We start from the raw sequence: 15,199 nt of genomic DNA on the forward strand, positions 1-15,199 counted from the left end.
GGCAGGGTGCAGTGTAAGTAAAAGGCAGAACATATACTGAGGTGTGTGCTATGTTCTGACAGTGAAAAACACTCCATTTTGTTTTTCACTGCTGAGAGGCCATCCTGCCCATAGGACAGAATGGGGGAGGCTGGGTGTTGTGCTTGTTAGCCTAGTTTCCGGTCAGTTTATAATGGAGAGGTGAATTTTAGTATGTATGAACTCGGTGTCATAACACATCTTTCTGTGAAGGTGGTTTTGTCACTGTGTGTTCAGAAACCACTCTTTTAGAAAGTGGCTGAGTTTTGTGCTCTAGGCATTTCTGTGTGTCTCTGCTGAAATGTGGATTGTCTGTCTGGAACTGAAAGGTGAGAGGAGCTAGGAGAGGTCTTGACCCAGGGAGGGGTTGAGATGGCACCATGCTGCCCTGCATCTGGAGAATAGGGGGAGAAGAAGCCCGGGAGGTGAAAAGGCCTGGGCTGGTGCTATAAACCAATTGACCCATCTCCTGCTGAGTGGTTAAGGATCCAGACCCCCAGTATCAAAGGGAAAGAGGTGAAACTGGAAGGGAGACACCCAGAACTGATTTAGGGAGGGGTCAGGGACCCCTGAGCACAAACGAACTTCAAAGACATTAAGGGAATAACTATGAGAGCAGAAACCCCTGAACGTTGGAATGAAACAGCTATGGATTGAGACTGAAAAGGCTTAAACCCATTCTCTGGTCAAGAGGAACCTCTGCTAAAAAAGGAGCAACTGAAGAGACTGCTGTGGAAAGACCAATCCTTGCGTCGTGATCTGGGGCTGGTCTGCAGTTTGCTGTTCTAACTAAAAGAGAGTCTGTTGGGACTGTGCTTGGAGGCGCTGGGTCCCCCTGCTTGAAGAAGACTGTGCTTTGTGCTGTGTCTTGTAACCCCACGGGCCTGAGGTGAGCTGGCTCCCTGTTTGGAAATAGAGGATCATAAAAGTTTCCGGAGAAGTCCCAAGCAACGCAGTGTGCGCGTGCTTTTGCAGCTTGAGACCCTCAGAAGTTGTGCCTTGTGATCGTGGGCACGCAGGAGTAAGCTGAGTCTCGGATACGCTGGGTGCGTGTCATGGTACAGGCCAAGGAGTTGGTGAGGAGCACCTGGTTGTGGTGTGCACGGGGAGACAAAGTGAGACTCGGACATGCAGAGTGCGTGTTGTGGTGCAGCCAGGGCTTTAGTGAAGAGCGCCTGAACATCGTGTGCACCGGGAGAAGAGGAGAGACTCGGATGCGCAGGGTGCGTGTCGAGGTGCAAGCGGGGCGTTGGTGAAGAGCGCTGGGTCGTCGTGAGCACCAGAGAAGAGGCGAGTTTTGGACGCACGGTGTGCGTGTCGAATTGCAACTCGAGGCGCTGGTGAGGAGTGCCTGGTTAGGGTGTGCATCGAATTTGAGGTAAAAGTCTCCACAGTGCTGAGGGCGGATCTCGGTGTTGACTGAGACCGCCAGAAGGAGGGCCAAGTCATTGGGCCCTTGGAGTAAACCAGCAGCGGCCCAAACTGGCAGCCCCGTAGGAGCTGAGCCGCCGGCCTGAGTCCGCCGCACCCCGTGACGGAGTTCTGGATCAAGGCCCAAGTCGCTGACGTCGGAGAGGAGAATGGGGTCGCGCCCCCCCAGGTAACGTGGATCACTACCTGGGTTGGGGTGCAGGCCCCGGAGCGACACTCTCACGGCCTCTCGCTTCTGTCAGCTGTGCGAGCCGTTGCTTCGGCTCGGATCTCGGCCCGTGCTGACCCAAGGATGGGCAGTACTGGGCCCGGAATGGGAAGCAGTACTTTTGTGTCATCATTTGATCCATAACGGGGGCACTGTTAACAGAGTACCTAAAACTGTTGTATTGCACTTTGCATTATTGCTGCTAACGAACTATCGAACTGTCGTATCACGCCTGACCTCATTTGTGCCTGACGAACTGCATGCTTGGTGCGCTACGCACTGCGTTATTTTTCCCTTGCAGATTACCTGATTGTAACGTGGCGCATTGCATTATTTCTTCATTGCACTGTATAGGATTGTAGCATGATGCATTGCTTTGTTTCTTCCTGGTACAGGGCATGCTGGTGGTGATACGCATTGCATTATTCTTTCAATTGCAATGTACATGACTGTGGCGTTACGTATGGCATTGTTTCTCTGTTGCACAGTACAAGAGAATATCGTTACGCATTGCAGTATTTGTTTCCTTTTGCAACATATGTGATTCTAGCAATACGACTTGCCTTACTTTTGGGAAACAATTAGAAGTGAGCTTAACTGTTGGTTAGAAGCAGGGAGTTGGGATTAGAACCTACCAACCCACTGGAAAGAATACTACCCATTCTTGTATGTTGATTTTGTATCATGTGGTCGTATCGTATAATTTCTTATATAAAGATTATACTCATTTTATCAAAACTCGTGTGGAGTCTATTTGTGGTGACATCATTGGGTTACTGTGAGCGTGGTTGCACATACTGTACACTCGTGCCTAGGAGATAAGCCTGGCTACTTGTGTCAAGCTACTAAGGGGGTGAGCAGGGCTATCACAGACGGTGTCCTTACTTAGCCTAACGTTGAAGCGAGGGGTCGGGGACTCCCGCCTTCAGCATTTGGTGGTGGCGGTAAGCGATAAGGACCCCCACTTCCAACACTCCCACTTTTACAGCAGGGCGATTTTATGTCTAATCTAGACTTCAAAGACGCATATGTCCACATTCCAATTAATCCCACTCACCGCAAATACCTCAGATTCATGATAGCAGGTCAATATTACCAATTTAAAATACTCCTGTTTGGAGTCACCACTGCTCCCAGGGTATTTACCAAATGTTTGGCAGTAGTCGCAGCACAGCTAAGAAGACAACACATCCACGTCTTCCCATATCTGGACGACTGGCTCATCAAAGCCAGCAATTACCAAAGTGTCTCCAGCACACTCCAACCACTATTCACTTACTTCACCAACTAGGGTTTACTGTAAATGCGTTAAAGTCTCATCTACAGCCTTCCAACATACAAACTTATCTGAGAGCCACAATAGACGCTCAGAAAGTTCTAGCATCTCCCAATGTAGCCAGGATTCACAATATTCAGTCCATTCTCACTCCATTTCAGCCCAACCAGTCATTACCAGCGAAAGTATTCATGCAACTGCTAGGAATGCTGGTATCTTGCATTTTAATTGTTCCCCAAGACAAGACTTTACATGCGTCCCCTTCAAGTATGATTAGCAAGTCAGTGGAACCAATGGCAGGGTCAGTTGACTGATCTAGTGTTGGTAGATGATGCACCCATCGCTTTCTGCAGTGGTGGAACCTATAAAATGTATCCAAAGGGCGTCCCTTTCTCGATCCTGTTCCACAGACAATGCTAACAGTGGATGCGTCCCTCACTGGTTGGGGCGCTCACCTACAAACTCACACAATCCAGGGACTGTGGACTCTAAAGTACAAGAGCCTCCACATAAATCACCTAGAGCTACTAGGGCGCTAGTGTCTTGCGCCCAAAGCCTTTCAAACTCACCTACTAGGCAAAATTGTCCTAGTCCACACAGACAACATGACAGCTATGTATTATATACAAAAACGGGGGGGACACTCTTCAGCTGTCACGCCCAGCACAAGCCATTTGGAAAATGGGCCATACGTCACAAAATCTATCTCCTAGCAGAACACCTTCCAGGAGTAAACAATCAATTTGCAGACCTTCTCAGCAGACATAGACAGCAAATCCACGAGAGGGAACTTCATCCCCAGATTCTTCTTCCCTACTTTCAGGAATGAGGATTTCCTCACATAGACCTGTTCACCACAGCTCAAAATGCCCAAGCTTCGACTCCAGGTTCCCACACCCACTCTCCAAAGGCAATGTCCTATGGATGAACTGGTCAGGGATATTTGCCTATGCTTTTCCGCCTCTCCCACTAATTCTGTTAGTAGTTTGGAAGCTCAGACAATCATCCCTCAAACTCATTCTCATAGCTCCCTCATGGGCATGTCAACCTTGGTTCATCACCCTGCTAGAGCTCTCAATAGTTCCACACCAAAAGCTGCATCTCAACTCCTGTCTCCTCACTCAGAGCCACGGAGGAATCGGGCATCCAAATCCCAAGGAACTCAACCTGGCGATTTGGCTCCTGAAGTCATAGAGTTTGGTTATTTACAATTACCACCAGACTGTATGAATATCCTAAAAAGAAGCTAGGAAACCTACTACTAGAGCATGTTATGCAGCAAAGTGGAAAAGGTTTGTTATATACTGTAACAATAACAATATCCATCCCCTTGATGCTTCAGTGCAAAACGTCATCTATTATCTTTTACACTTACAGCAATCTGGATAGGCCTACACATCCATTTGATTGCACTTAGCAGCAGTAGCTGCATACTTACAAAACAGACAACACTTATCTTTATTCAGGGTAGCAGTGATTAAAGCTTTTATGGAAGGACTAAAAAGAGTAATACCACCAAGAGCTCCACCTGCACCAGTATGGAACTTGAACATAGTCCTTACCAGGCTAATGGGTCCACCTTTTGAACCAATGCACAAGTTTCAACTACAGTTTCTCTCATGAAAAGTTGTTTTTCTTATCACAATCACTTCCTTAAGGAGAGTTGATGAACTCCAGGCACTAACTATACAAGAGCCTTTCTTTCAACTTCAGAAAGACAAAGTGGTTCTTCAAACCAATCTCAAATTTCTTCCAAAAGTAGTTTCCGCTTTTCACATCAATCAATCAGTTGAGTTACCCCTGTTCTTTCCTCAACCTGATTCTGTAGCGAAACAAGCTCTACATACACTAGAAGGTAGAAGAGCTCTACTATATTATGTGGAAAGAACAAAAGATTTTCGTAAAACAAAACAACTTTGTTGCTTTTTCGCCACCATTCAAAGGCAATCCCATTTCTAAATCAGGTATTGCTAGATGGATCGTGAAATGTATCCAAACATGTTATGTGAAAGCGAAAAGAACCTTGACAATACACCCCAGAGTGCATTCCACCCGCAAAATAGGGGCTACTATGGCCTTCCTTGGGAATATTCCCCTAGCTGACATCTATAAGGCAACAACATGGTCTACACCGCACACATTCACCAAACACTATTGTGTAGATGTGTTAGCGAGACAACAAGCTAACGTAGGCCAGACAGTACTTAAAACACTTTTTCAAACAGCTACAACATCTACAGGTTAGCTACCGCTTTGGGAGTTACTGCTGTATAGTCTATGCAAAGCATGTGATCTACAGCTCACATGCCTCGAACAGATAATGTTACTTATCCAGTAAGCATCTGTTCTTGGCATGTAGCGCTGTAGATTCACATGCGCCCACCTGCCTCCCCGGGCACCTATACCTGCTGCAGTTTTTTCCTACTTTACATACATACGCTTGGACATCTCTATTCTACTACTCTTACTAACTCCATTATCACCCTCTGCGGGAAAACAATCTAACAATGGAGTCGATGCCCATGCACACTATCACTGAAAGGAGGAGTCACCTACCTTGTGACTGGAAAGACTTCTTCGAAGAATAACAATTTGCAAACATCCGGACCTAACACTAGATGGCAGGAGTATGCAAAGACTGTGAATCTACAGCTCTCCATGCCAAGAACAGATCCTTACTGGGTAAGTAACATTATCCTTTCCTATATTTTATTCAAGGTATCTTCCTCAGAAATCATCAGACCGCTTTGCCACCAAAAATTGTCATTTTCCACAGCTGCATCCACACATACCCTCTAGTTGATTACCTGCGATGTTGACAGTCCATCAACCGTTGACTAGAGACTAAATCTCTATTAGTGACCATTACCTCATTGAGGAACAGAACACCAACTAACCAAATCTCTGCTCCTTCAGTGACCATTTTGACAACTGTCACCGATTAAAGGGCAAAAAATAATTTAACTGCATTCTCTTTTAACCTAAACATACCTCTGCCACTACATCCTCTGCAAAAGTCATATGTCGCATTTTTTGCCATCTTCTTCCTGGGTTATTGACTGCCACAACCTGAGTGCTATCATCAGCTAATTTTGCTTCTTATGTCAACCGAGCCTCACATGTCCATTATTAGTGCCTCTCTTGCCTCTGCTGCATATTCTGGGGGAAGGCAGTTTAGAACCAGACTCTTACACTACCTACAGCCCATGCAAAATAAAGGTTCATTTACTACCTACCCAGAAGAGCAGGAGACATCAGGAACCCTATGTTGGAGAAGACATTAAGTTATCTGGATTTTTAGAGCGCCACTTATTACTCGAAAGGGTTTCGAGGTGCTAAATGTGAAGGATCTGCCAACCAACCAATGGATCAAGAAGGCTGACTGAAAGCCCCACTAAGTATGCATATATGTATTTTTTTATAAAAATTTTTGGAGGGGAAAATAGTAAGTCTTCGCTAACTCCAGACCTAAAAATTGAAAGATCACAGTTTGAAAATTACAACAGATTGGGGTGTGTGCTGAAAAGGGTGACACTGGTGAAAGTTGGGTGAGGGACAGTTCGGCGATAGCGCTGTACTGATACTTTTCATACAGCGCCTGCTGCTGCTCTGTCGCAAATTGTAACTCTGGAAATTACAGATATTGTTTAACTTTTGGGGGGCAGTAGGGAGTCACACAGCAGAAGCCATGAAAGTCCATGGAGGGGACCATGCGACCTCTTGGTGACCACAGCTCTCCGCAGCACATGTATTAACTCACTCAACTACCTTACAAGCTAAAGGATCCGGTAATCACAGCCAGCACGGTTCCTCCTGGTCCCTCTGCTTTTGGCTGAGACACTCACTGTGATGATGATGATGACACATACAGCACTCAGCGTATCAGAAAAATTGGTATTTCTACTATCCTCTACCGCATTGAATGGGAGAAGCGAATCCCAGCTGACCAATTGATATTTTTTTATGCAAAGTTCTCTCCTCACCACCAACCTCTTCCTGACTGTAAAGGTTGCTTTCACCAGTTCCTGTGAGTGGAAGGACCATTCATGTGCCTATCCCTCCTTCCGAGGATAAAGAGTCAGACATTATATCTGAAGATGACCTAAAGGAGGTGGAAGAGCACTGTGACTGGTATGGCTCCTTATTTCTTATGGCTTTTTCCGCACATGATACAGACTCATTCTGCTCGCTTGTGGAATGTGGGTCCAAGCTTTCCTTCTTGTCAATGACCTTCATGGAGAAGCAGTGACGTTTGTGTGACTATAAAAAGCAGCCAAATCTGTTGGTTAAATCACTCTCCATTTTGGGGTATGTGTGATGAGCAGGAGCAATATTTCCAAAGACCTTAGTTGCATCTCCAGCCGTGATATGTAGGTTAAAAAATAGATACATTGCACCATTTCACGTTGACCACCCAAAACCAGATTTGATCAGCTTTCTGGTTTACCAATGTTACATGAATTCAGCATCCCCTTGTAAATCTCCTTCGGATCAGGAGGTTCCACCACTTTGGGAGAGTATAAACTTGAAAGCGTTACTACCATCAATGCAGCAAACGCACCAGCTCTCTTAGTGCAGTACCATCCATAGAAGTGGTCTGACATCTCTCCAGTTCTGGCTCTGGAGAGATTCTTGAGGATAAGCAAGCAAAAACCAACTCTTCTAAGTGAGGGGCACTTAGCATCTGCAGCTGCCATTGTTGCACTCATTGACACATCCATTGTGAGGTTGTGACAGATGTCCGTTGTTGCCATCCTCTGCAAGCCAGGTTGTGCTTTCTGGTTAGAAGTGTGATACCATAGATAGACCCAGGCTATTTCTCAAAATGCTAAAGTTAAATATCCCAGAAGAGATATTAAGGGGTATATCTCTGTTATATAACAATATCTGGGCAGTGATTGAAATGAGCAAACAGAGTCAAAGTAATAGGAGGACAACCTCATGTAAGGCCAAACAACGCTGTTCGCTAGCTTAACTTTTCTTCAAATCATGTGTTTCTGGTTTGCATGAGAACTTTATAAAAGTGAATGGACTGGAACCAAAACTAGAAGCAATATAGTTATCTATGCTATACTAAGCACATTATATATTCATCATCAAGCATGTAGCTTATAGGTCTACAGCACTTCTTTAATCAAAAGGAGTTGTAACTTAAGGTGGCTTCATGTAAATCAGAACAAAAGTAACCAATATTTTGGAGTTTGCAAAAAGAAACTCCATTGAAAGTATGGAGGAGAACTGGTACAAAGTGTCCCTGACTGGAGTTACCTAGGGATTATAACAGATCTTTAAATCAAATAGAATCCACTAATAAAGGCTGTGGGAGCAATGGCTGAAACCATCACAGCAGGACTGCTTAAGTTTAATCACCAACTGGGAAGTGATCACTAGAGCACCTTATAATGGCACACAGTGCAAAGATTACCCCTTATTTATCTCACTCCTCCACTGTCTGGTCTTAAACTCACAAAACTAGTCTGGACAAGCTCAAGGGTACTATACTTAGAAATGTTATGGTTTGCTTTCCCCCCCATATAGAAGGACCCAGAGTAACACCTTGTATTTAAAAGCAGCAATTGTAAAACCGAATTCTTAACTACAAAACTCAATACATTGGGCTGAGCCATTGGGAATAAGTGATCTGGTGAATGAATGAATTTGCAGTACAATGCTCTTTCCGCCATGGATGATTAGGAAGTTGGGCACTGAATATTTGAAAACTAAGAAATCTTTGGCTTCTCAAGGATTGTGTAAGCTTTTCCATTCCAAAAGTGAGACGCCAGGAAACATCATTCTGGGATATGCCGCAATCCAAGATGAAAGGACTGGGTGCATTCCAAAGCACATTAATGAATTGTGGAATTATGATAGTGCTGAACAGCTTAAAATGATGTGCAGAAAACAAAAAAGAGATTTTTAATTTGCTAAAGGTTTTTTGCAGTCTATTTTAAATAGTTTAACGTGATAGAATGTGACGGTTCTGGTTTAAATGCTTTTAATGAATCAAATAATCTATTAAAGTAGATGTTCAGGGTAAGATTTTGAATATGCCTTATACTCTGTCAACAATGTGATTGCAGACTTTCAAGGCATTAAAGGACAACGCAAACGGATTCTTTTTGTGGCTCCTGAGTCAGGTCCAGGCCATCCTTTATAGAAGACTACCTTGCTGCTACCGATACCAATTGCAGTATCTGCATATTATCAGCAAGGATGTGGGTTGAAAACACCCCAATAAAAAGTGTAGTATACTTATCGAGCAAGGTATATGGGGAGGAGGAGGCCCCAGTCCATGTTGCAGGAAATAAGTAAATGGACCTAACTCAGCGGCTTGACAGTATCCATCTACTCCACTTAACAAGGTGTAAAATGTCACGGCACATTCAAGTGTGAAAAAATGTTATGTTGAACAAATGAATATAGACAGTCTTCATTTCGGGCACAGAGTTTATTAAAAACTATGCCAAACCTCTGACTGATGAAACACAAATGTACTTGAATCACACAATGTGAGCATTTTTAACTGTGCTCCTGATGTGGCTATAGTTGAAAAATCTGAGAAGCAAGAAGCTCACATTTCCTAAGAAAATATTGTTTTTATTCTTCCATACAGTATCTTGCTTCCAAAGCAATCGGACTATCTGGTTACTACTGACCTTCCAGATAGTGATTTTTATGTGCCCAGTCATCCAGAACCCTGAAGGTACCTGTACTTCTCCATTGCCAGCCTACATTGTTTTTTCAGAGTGCTGCCCTTTGACCTGATATCTGCATCAGATATGTTCGCCAAGTGTTTGGCACCAGTGGCCTCCTCAGGCAGGAACAACCCCAAGTCTTTCCATACCTGAATGATTAACTGTTAAATATGAGAACCCCCTGATAGATGCCTGGGTGAGTGCGGTTAAAAAATGGGGCTGGCAGAGGAGGAAGGGCTGTGGGCTGAAGAGGTGAAGGGCACACGTAAGCAACACATATCCATGGAATTGGCACAACTGTTACAATTCAAACATCAAATCACAAAAGTGAAACCTCCAGTGACACCCCCACCCCATACGGTACACACTATCCAACTACAGTCGGGTTGGGCCAAACACATCTCAGAGAGAACATCACAGAGAGAACATCACACAATCAGCGCACCTGTCGCCACCCCACGATGACTCGGGTACAACTGTCATGTCCCCCTACACACACAACCAGGAACTGCTGAATGGCCACTAGCCATCACACAAAGAATCCCCTCCTGCCTGCATACACCCCCATTGACCCCCCTAACTCTCACCCCAGTTAAATGCCAAGTTATGAGTTAAGGATGTGACCCGACAGCTTTGACAGCGGTGCTAGTGGTAGGAAGTATAACCCCATCGCCGGGACATTACACTACGGTCCTCAACGATGGCGAAGGCAGACATAGCTCCCAAAGCAGGGGCACACGCACACAGGTGTAGAACGGGAAGCATATGATCAATACAGACTGAATCAATGGACAGGTAACATTGGGAATGTAATATGAATATGTCACAGCGTTGTATAAAGCCCAATGCCAACGCAAAACTGTTATTTGAAATAATGCAAGCAAACAAACGAATGTAATTTGAAACAAGAAAAACAGATTTAATGTACCTGACATGTCAAAACTCAATACACAAATTTAAACAAAAAAAACCTGTTAAATATGAGATCTATGAAAGTAGCAGAGGCCAATAGCAGCCACTGTACATCTGTTTCAGGATATGTCCTCTTTAGGTCAGCAGCTGTGGCTAGTGTTTATTAGAACAATGTTAAACACTGTAGAAGTCCAGCCTTTGATCCAAATCCCCCTTCATCCTTTTGACCCACCTCCACCAACAACCTGCTAAGGAGTTTGACACAGCAAGAACTTAACAAGCAATTAAGTCAACTACGCAGAAACTGAGAAGTCACACCAACACTGACATGAGCAATGCGCTGATAGCACAGAACAATTTATCCCAGGTCTGTCTTGCCCTCACTTTGTCTTAACCATGGACCCCTTGATGGGCGGATTGGCGATAGGAGGAAAACTACAGGAGCTGCCTACAAGAGTACTCTTTTCTGCTGAAGAAAGATGGAGAGCTGCACATCAGCATATTGAAAATACAGGGTCTCTGTCTAGCACGGTAAGCATTTTGGTTCTTATCAGGGGTACCCCAGTTCTGATAAGAACCAACAGTACGACGTTGATGTGTTCTATGAGGAAACTAGGAAGTACATGTCTTTTGTTGCAGGAGTCTCCACTTCTATATCAGTTGGTGATCCACAACAGCGTGGCTATCTTGCCAGAGAATCTTAAGAGTTTGTGGTTGTTCCATGCATTTTCCATGTCGCCTATTACACTCCCTTTCCCTGCTCTTACTGTAAACTGTGGAAAATCAGACATAGTTGCAGGTTTTATGCTTCACTTAGTTAATTGTGTTGGTGTGAATATCAGTACATCTTTATTCTGTTAGTCCGAATCTCGGAATCTGTGCCCACAGATTGTTTCCTTGCCTACTTTTGTTGTACTTGCATTGGAACCATACTAATGTCGGGAATAACCTATACAAAGATTGATAAAATAACAGCTTGGTGTATCTATGTAAAATGATATGCTTCTCTTTATTTGATTTACAATTATTTTTGTCATTTGTGCGGCATGAGTGGACGACAGAGAACTGGTGGAGGTGGGAATCCAGCACTTTTGGAAACCAAGCAGCAAATATGCATGCTGTTGATTAGGTTGAAATCTTCTCCTTTGAGAAAGACTGACTGAAAACAGCATTGGGAATGAATAGCATATTGGAGACTTTGGGCCTTACCCACTACCTGGCATTACCTGCATCACCAGCTTCATCTGCAAGTACCAGAGATGTTGGAGGAAGCTGGCCTTTGCTTCCCTCCTAAGTTGCAAAAGTGAATGCTGAAGTAATGTGCAGTGGTTTGCCCCTCACTGGTTGTTTGAATTGCAGTTTTGTTTTGAGTGCAGAAGGCACCTCCAGTAGTAGTATATTGATGTAAGAGGGGACTTGTGCAAGGGAGAGTTGCAGGAGTGATTATTTATTCTACGTGCACTGAAAGGAGAATTTACTTACTTATCTTTTCTCCTGATGTCTGTTAGCTGGCAGATTTGTAGGACTTCAATATGGACTTTAAATGGTCTTTTCCTTAAACAGCGATTGATCGCCGCAAAACGTGAAACTATACTAAGCTTAAAAAGCAGGAAAGGAGTTGTGGTATCTCATTAAAAAAGTTGGCATTGGCTAATACAGGTCAACCACCCCCACAAATAGTACTACCACTGGGTCATACAAAATTAAAAGCCAAAATAAATTCCTACATGCATAGTTTGATATCCTTTCCCTGTATACCCTGATTATATTTTTCATCCTTATGTTATTGTGATGTGTATGGTTCCCCAAGTCATCACTTTCCTAAGCAGTTTTATAATGGAGCTTCTTCTGTTGCCAGTCAGTCTTCAGGCATCACCGATACATCTTGCAATTTGTAACATAAACAAAGACTCTTGTTCACATCATCTCTTGATTTCTTTTTTTGATACTGTGTCTGAATTCTTTCCCTAATATATTGACAAATTTGAGTGGCCGGTGCTTAGCAAAAAAACAAAAAAGGAAAGAAGACACCCCTAATCTACCTTGTTGCTCTTTGGGTTAATGTGCGCTTGAGTAATAAAAACAGTAAAAAAAAAAAAAAAAGTCGGCAATGTTATTCACCACTTGGCAATTAAATTCACCACTCTATTGCCGCCCTGATCTTTCTGTACGCCCTTTGGTATCATCCGCCCCTTCTAAGAGGCGATATCTCCGAATCGTACAGTTCCAGCATTGGGATCTGTAATTTTGTCTGCCACAACTCTGAATTCATGAACCTGCAATTTAATTTCCATAGAACAGGCAAGATCAATCTTCCAAGCTTGGTCTAAGTGCATCTCCACCCAATTAATCCATTGATCTCCGCCCCTATCCCTAAACCATTAATGAGTGAATAAGCCTTATGAGAAGTATTCTTCCTTGGTTCCCCGGGCGCCTATTTACAAACTGCATATTGTAGTGTGTTTAGTAGTACTGCAGTAAGACTGCAGCACTTCTAATGTTACTACAGCATAAAAATGACCCATAACAGTAGTAAATGTACTCCAGCTCAAAACTGGAGTAAGTTCAGCACCACACTTGGCCAAACAACACCCTCTCATAGAAACCAATGTAGCCAACAAATAACTATTGGCAAATAAAGCCACATTCATTTCTTTCATAAGTAGCCAAATAATTATTTTTTTTAATTGAAAAAATGATGTCTAAACTTTTTTTCCTCTGCCATATCGTAATTATTTTGCTAAACTCTCTGTAAAATTAATATCATTTTTCTTTTTTGTTTTTAAACAAATGAAAATTATTTTTACTGTTTGAATCAGGGTAATTAAAAAAAACACGTAAAAGCAAATGCTAGAGATTTTCATAACAAGTATTATAACACTTGTAATACACATAGTAATGAAAGGAGTGATTATTCCCAACTCCATCACCCAGCTCAAGCTGAAACACATTTTAACAGCAACCAATCACAGCAAGGCTGACTACATAAGAAATCAACTTACATATCAAACAACTTTTTTCCAATCACTATGTTGGTGAACGTCTTTGTAGGTTTTTCCCTCCTTTGGAGAAATTATTTTGAAGAGGTGGAGAGATGGTTTTCAGCAAAGGATCAACATCTCTGCGAGTTCCAGGGATGCTGTCATTGCCAGATACCACTTCTCGTCTGATTGTAGACATCGTTTCTCCCTCTGCGCAAGAGCTTGATTCACCAATAGCCTGCTCCCAGGCTATCACAGTCTGTTAAAATACTGGCTTCACTCCCATTTCATTGCCACTGGATCTTTCCAGCGGGTCCCCTCTGACAATGTTTGCATCTCACAGGCAAGCGAGTCTTGATGCTTGCATCAGGTTCTGAGCTGCATCAATAGAAGTGTGGACCAGTTTATTACCATGCCACAATCACTGATGAAGGGTAGCAAGGGAACATTATGGCTTCAACCACTTCCCTCGTGTGCTAGGTGCCATTGACTGCACCCAGCTGGCACTTCAACCACCTCACTGCACAGCACACCTTTTCTGCAGAAGACACCACCACAGACACTGCTGGCATTCCATCAATGTGCAAGCTTTCTGAAATGATCTACACAAGCCATTATTGAATGGACTTTTGGGATCCTAAAGTCACGATTCAGATGTCTTGACCATACCGGTGAGTGCTGATGTACTGCCCTGGAGTTGTGTGTTATATTGGTGTAGCCTGTTGCACAACATCACCATCCAACGGGGCTTGTATATAGATCTTGACCCTGGTACCTGGGGTGGAGTTTAAGTTAGAGGACAGAGTATGCATGTGCAGGATCGGCTCGTTAACTAAGTGTTTGAGGCATATGGGCTGCAGGATCACACAATAGTGCATAGATCGCCATCTGGTGGTGGGCCCGGATGATTACACTTTGGTGTTGTCCTGGAAGAGTCGTTGTTTGGTAGATGACTCCTCCTCTGGAGCATAGTGCGCATGGGCATCGACTCCATCTTCAGATTGTTTTTTTCCGCCATCGGGCTGGGATGTGTATGTTGCTCCCGCTTGGTTTCGTTACCGATCTCATTTCGACGCGCATTCCTTGATTCCTGCCGTCGGTATTGTTTTTGATCAAGACTTCCTTATACACGCGTCTCGAACAACCTTCAGTTCTCGATTACAGTGATCGTCGAGGGCCGTCAGGCCCAACTGCGCCATTGGGCCTTCGGCTCATGGAAAGAACACCATTCAAGAAGTGCCCTCAGTGTGGACACAAATTCCCCCACACTGATCTACATGTGGTATGCAATCTGTGCTTGTCCCCAGAGCAGGAAAGCCGAGATTGCCAGGCCTGTGCTTCGTTCCGGTCGAAATAGACAATTAGAGACCGTCGAGCTCAAAGAGTCATGGCACAATCGTCTTCATCGGCACCAGACACCCTCGTCTAGGAGACTCCAGTCCAACCGGAGTCTGAAGAACAACAACAGCAGGAAGACATGATCGTTTCCGAAGCAGAGGATCCAGCTTCCGGAGCCGACGAGCAGTCAGAAGATGACGATCCCCTTCCAGTTGGTCAGCGGGTCGTAAATATAGACATCGACCCTCTTGATACCCCCACACCGGGTGAGGTTTCAGTTCCACCTCCACCTTCGGGCCCAGGTGCACACCGATCACAAACTTCCGATGCCCCGCCTTCA

General features: G+C 44.1%; 1 protein-coding gene across 1 annotated transcript in view; it reads left to right on the plus strand.

Moving 5' to 3' along the window:
• Nucleotides 1-15,199, plus strand: part of UTP25 (UTP25 small subunit processome component) — a 203,151-nt gene that overhangs the window by 161,883 nt on the left and 26,069 nt on the right. The gene's annotated exons all lie outside the window — the stretch shown is intronic.

The sequence above is a fragment of the Triturus cristatus genome, chromosome 6, assembly GCF_964204655.1.
Source record: "Triturus cristatus chromosome 6, aTriCri1.1, whole genome shotgun sequence".
Taxonomy (NCBI): Eukaryota; Metazoa; Chordata; class Amphibia; order Caudata; family Salamandridae; genus Triturus; species Triturus cristatus.